Source organism: Cynara cardunculus (genome assembly GCF_001531365.2).
Source record: "Cynara cardunculus var. scolymus isolate 2C chromosome LG 2, CcrdV1, whole genome shotgun sequence".
In the NCBI taxonomy this organism is placed as follows: Eukaryota; Viridiplantae; Streptophyta; class Magnoliopsida; order Asterales; family Asteraceae; genus Cynara; species Cynara cardunculus.
This window is the reverse complement of record NC_037529.1, coordinates 48,795,910-48,801,956: the sequence shown is the minus strand read 5'-3', so window position 1 is coordinate 48,801,956 and position 6,047 is coordinate 48,795,910.

Here is a 6,047-nt window from a genome sequence, read left to right as displayed (position 1 = left end):
TTTTGAAAAAATCTACAAATGTCTTTTACCAGAATTTATACTTTTTTCTATTTTAAATGAATCTTGAGATATTATATACTTATATTTACTCGATATTCTATTTATTATATACTTGTATTTATTCGGTATTCTATTTATACAAGGTAGTTCTAATTATACCACACATGGTCCACCATATTCTTTCAAATCAATTTTGAACTTGTATACTTCTTGAATAAGATCCATATTTAATTAGTCTTCGATCCTTTTTTATATTATATATCTTTATAATATTAATACAGTGTTAGGTTGAAATAAGAAGTAATAAAATTTTAAGAATAACAATTTGATCTCAAGCACCTGTTGGGTGGACTTGGTTTATATAATTCTCTAAAAAAAATTAGTTTAATACTGTGTATTAATCAATTATTATTAGTATCTAAAATTTTATATCGTATAACCACACCATTTATATCTATTACATCAGGAATCTAATCCATGGATCTCTTGTTTCGAAAAAAAAAAAAAAAAAAGGATTGAACCATCTCTTCTGTACTTAATACCAACTTAATTGTATCAATATTTTTGGTAGGTACTAGAGTTGTATCAACTTCAAATTACATACATGAAAGCTATCATCTTGTTCAAGTTTTGAGTAACATTTTTCGTTTGCAGGTAATACATATTATGTTTAAGGATTTTTAATTGCAAGGAATAAAATTTGCAAATATCCAACTACCCAAAACAAAAGAAGTGGGTATTACGAAACTTCAAAATCAATAAATATGTTTTATAATTAATTAAATTAATAAATAATTAAATAAGTTAGTATTACAGTAATATAGGCAATACCGTGTACGAATCGGGTTTGCATATTTGATGTGCTACTACCAATCAACTATGGTTGGTACCACTTAAATATGTTCTTATTTAATTGGTAGTGTTGATACAATGTTGGTTGGTTGGTTTGGTTTAATTTGATACAAAATTATCACCCCCAGCTATTGGGTGATATATGTGTGTCTTGCTTGTTGTATTATGGCTTTATTTTTCATTTGGCTATATTATTAAAAGCAATAATTGATTGCTAATTGAGAGGACAGTAGTGAGTAACTGTAAGACAGTTAAAAACGAAAAGGGAAAGACGTGTGTTTTTTCTGAGATGTGGTGAGAGCAGATTGTGGTGTAAGAGTGTGGATGAACCTTAGTGATCTCCACAATATTGATAGTGAATTTATCCCTGCTGGTCGGAGGATGTAAGCTAAGGCCTAACTACGTAAATTTTTGTGTTCCTTCTAATTTTTTCTTTTTGATTTGAATCACAACACCAATTTTGTGTTGTTGTGAATTTGTGTGTTAACCAGATAGGTAATGGTGTGTTCTATGTTTTCAGATATTGTTTGCTATTGAAACTTTGTTTTTATAACAACTGGTATCAAAGTCAGGTTGGTAAATGGCAGACGATTAGGAGCATGATACTAATCCGTACGCTAAACTGGTATTTCCTGTTGCAAAGACAACCGTCCAGAATGCCAAGTTTGAAGTTGAAAAATTCGATGGGACAAACAATTTTTGAATGTGGCAATGTGAAGTAAAAGATGTGTTGGCTCAACAAGATTTGGGTTTGGCTCTAGAAGACAAGCCATGAGAGATGTCTACTGCAAATTGGAATAGGATAAACAAGATGGCCTGTTCTATAATCCGTTTATGTCTTGCTAAGCAACAAAAGTTCAATGTGATGCGGGAAACATCAGCTAAAGAGTTATGGTAGAAGTTGGAAGACAAATACATGACTAAAAGTGCTAAGAATCGTCTTTATAAGAAGAAGAAGTTGTTGTATTTCAAGTATAAAGAATATACGAAAATGATTGATCACCTTGATGCGTTTAATCAGTTAGTTGTTGATTTATTGAACTCGGATGAAGAAATCAAAGATGAAGACAAAGCTATGATTTTCTTGAATTCTCTAATTGATTCTTATGCTCATTTGACAACTACTTTGTTATATGGCAAAGTAACTATTGTTTTGAAGACGTTTCAAATGTTTTGATGAATTATGAGATAGACATGCTGATAAACAAATGAATGCTTTCACATCAGATGCTTTGGTTGTTTTGGGAAGAACATTTGAGAGAAAAAGTCACAATAATAGAAAAATAATTCCTTCCTGTAGTAGAGGAAACTATAAACGAAGATGATGTTTGGGGAGAAATGAGTATGCTTTTTGTCATGAGATTTGGACATTTGAAAAAGGATTGTTCAAAGCTGAAAAATAAGAATAAAGGCACTCAGGCTAATGTCACATATGGATAAGATGAGTCTAGGTCAGAATTTGTATTAGTAGCAACATCGAATACTTTCTCTAATGTATGGTTGGTGGATACTGTGGCTTCTCAGGACATGTGTCCAAATAAGGATTGGTTCTCTAGTTTGGATTTGAAGAGTCATTGTATAATCTTGGTTAGTGATGATTACAGTCTAGAGAAAGAAGGAGTTGGGATTGTGAAGTTCAAGCATCATGATGGGGTGGTTAGAGAGTTGAAAATGTTTGGTATGTTCCTAAATTGAAGAAGAATTTGATTTCTTTGGGAGCATTGGAGACTGATGGCTGCAACTACTCTTCATCAAATGGTTTTATAAACGTAAAAAAAGGAGTACTAGTTGAGATGAAAGCAGTACGAGAGCGTCATTTGTATGTGTTGCAGGGACATACCATTATAGGTGCTGCAACAATGGTTTCAAAAGTTGTCGTTTGTAATAAAGTTGCTGATTTTGATGCCTCAAAGTTGTGACATTTGAGGCTTGGTCAAGACAGAGAAAATGCTTTACAAGGATTGGCAAAACAAGGGTTGTTAAAGGGTGTCAAAACCGATAAGATAGACTTTTGTTAGAAATGTGTTTTTGGCAAACAGACAAAAGTGACGTTTGGTACAGCAACACACCAAACGAAGGGCATCATTGACTTTGTTCACTCAGATGTCTGGGGTCCAACCATGACAGCTTCAAAGGCTGGTAAACATTATTTTGTAAGCTCTATTGTGATTATTCTAGAAATTCTTGGGTTTATACGATGAAGCATAAAGATGAGGTGTTGAGTATTTTCTTGGTATGGAAGAATAGGATAGAGAACCAAACTGGAAGGAAGATAAAAGTTCTAAGAAATGATAATAGTGGTGGATATACTTCTGATCCTTTCAAAGAGGTATGTAGAAAAGAAGGAATAGTGAGACATTTTACCGTTCCAAGAAACCTACAACAAAATGGGATTGCTGAAAGATTAAATAGAACCCTGTTGGAAAATAGCTTGTTTGACAGTCTTAGTTTGATTAGCTTCATTGTGCCATCTGATTACGCCGAGAGATCTTTGAGTCTCATAAATTTCTTTTCTCCAACTTCATTCGAGTACACAATCCCAAACTCAGGCAGCTATACGATCATGAACATTGGAAGGGATTCAATATCTTCAAGACTCTGATCTGGTTTCAATAGGTTCACCTTCCTCTGATTGCTTTCGATTCCCATTTAGAAAAGAGAAAGACGTGTGTTTTTTCTGAGATGTGGTGAGAGCAGATTGTGGTGTAAGAGAGTAGATGAACCTTAGTGATCTTGTTGGTCCCGAAAGGGTCTACAAGATAAGAAACAGTTTGTAGAAGGGGGGGGGGGATGAATACAAACACAATGTTTTCAAATTTAAAATATATATTGATAGAGAAGATCAATACATATTTTACAAGACTGTTTGCGGAAAGATAAGGTAAAGAAAAACCTGTCTAAACAATCTTTGGTTACATATGAAGCTATAGCAAACACAGAAAAGAGAATGCTATATGATAGATCCTTTACTTAAGCTAGAGGATGCTTGAAGTAAGAATTAGGTTGAAGAGTGATGCGCGCACTCTGCAAAGAGAAGAAACACTTCTATTTATACCTAGTGCATTAAATGAACATTTAATGCAATATGGTAGGTTTAGAGTGCGTGTCAAGCCTTAAAAGGAAGGCTTGTTCTTTGCTATAGTGAGTAGTACAAAAGCACTATTCTTRAGCAGACATCCTTGCCTAAAGTTGGTGGACAAAGAGTCGACTAATCGGCTCCGTACCGTACTAACTTTTGCAAGGGTATGGGTTTGTCCTTTGTGTGCAAAAGGACAAGACAACAACTATCGTGCTAAGCAAGCATCTTTTGATCGCTGAATGCTGGGATGACGTGGAGGTCTCATCATCATTCGCTGAAGCTAGAGCAGTCTTCGCACATATGTAGACAGGTTTGTAATCACTGAATACCGCTTCAGATCACGTACTCGCCAGTCTCTAATCTTCAGTTTCAGTCTTTGACGTTCGATGAAGGTTCTTTGGTGTGAGTGTTGTGTTCTTGAAGTATTGTTGTCTCTGATGAATTTACAAAGCAAGTTCTTCAGCGATCACTGAACATACTCAGTGATGATCGCTAGAACTGAAAATACAGAAACACAAACACAACGTGAAAGGAAAAAAAGGGATTATCATCAAATCACTGAGAGAGAGGATCAACAATCTCCCCCTATTTGATGATAACAAGATAACATAAAGAAAGTTATCTTATCAAATAATAGTAAGGAAAAGTTACATATAAAGTACATGTCCCTTTTTACTATTTTGGGATCTTTTTCAGTTGGGTTAGTCTCAGCTTGAGAAGTTTTCTTAAGTTATATCTAAGAAAATTACAAGTACAGAAGCTGAAACTGAAAGCTTATTCACTGACTTATAGATTGTTAGTGAATGATGAAAGTAACATTGGAACTCATAGACTTGTGTCCCTATTACTTTTTTCAGGGATCTTTTTCAGTGAAGTACATGGAATACTCATTTTATTAAACAATGGAAATAATACAAGTATTAAAGTACATGTCCAGATCTTATAGAATATAAGAATAATCACTGAAAGGAGATATAGTACATGAAGTTACAAGGAAGAGTGGATTGTTGTTACAAAGAGAATCTTATTCTAGAACACTTCGATCTATGTAATCAAGTACATTTTCACCAAGATTTCTTTGACGTAGGAATTCCCTTTGTATCTTCAGATCGACGACTCTTCCAGGCATGCTATCATCTATCCAGAGCAAAAGATACACCAAGTGATTCATTGGACATAGACGTAGCTCTGACATTCTCTGAAATATGACTTCACCTTCATAGTCAAGGAATATAACTCCTAACTCAGGTTTAAAATGCACAGAGTTGGGTGTATAGGGACCCTTATCTGGCAAGTCWAGATTCAGCATAGAAATGTCAACACTCATATGACCCTTCAGGACTTCATCTAAGGAGAACTTTGTTTCATGTTCGTTCCTTAGGGATGGTCCTTCATTAGGATCAGAGAGCTTTATTTTCTTCTTCCCACCTTTATTCAGAGATGACCGGTCAGGGACCTTGACATACCTGGACATCCTTTTGATGAGCTCGTTGATGGTGTCCTCGATAATTGTCTTGTGTCTCGACTTGGATTGCTGAATGGCTTGTCTGATCTCCATCCATTTTATGTATCCATAGCAGCCTAGGTAGGAAGGATACTCGGTAACGGCATCAAGATTGTCCCTAGTGATGAGCATTGAGACAAGAGTTCCACAGTCTTTGGATCGTCCGCTGATGCTGATGCTGATGATTGGGCGGGGACTGAGTCTCTTTTTCAGCTTTGCTTCGCTCCATTGCTTATCCTTGTCCACAAGCTTTAGCTCTTTCTTACGTTCAGCTTCTGCCATAGAAAGAAGTTTAGCTTGGGCTTGGACAGCACTCACCCTTTTTTTGGACTTTTTCTTGGGAAGGACTTTAGCAGCTAGAGACTTGGCCAAATTTAAGTTGTCTTTAGTCTTCTTCTTTTGAAGCTCTAGCTCTTCTTCAACCCTTAATGCCTCGAGTCTTTCAGCTTCAGAAAGGAAGTCAAACTCACCACCACTAGAGGTACGAAGAGGAATTTTTACTCTAGTCTGGTCGAGCAACTCCTTACGCTGAGACATCTGCTGGTCTGTTGGAGTATAAGAGCTGGGTTGATCAGATACCCACTCCAGTCGACCACAGGTTGTTGAAGGGAT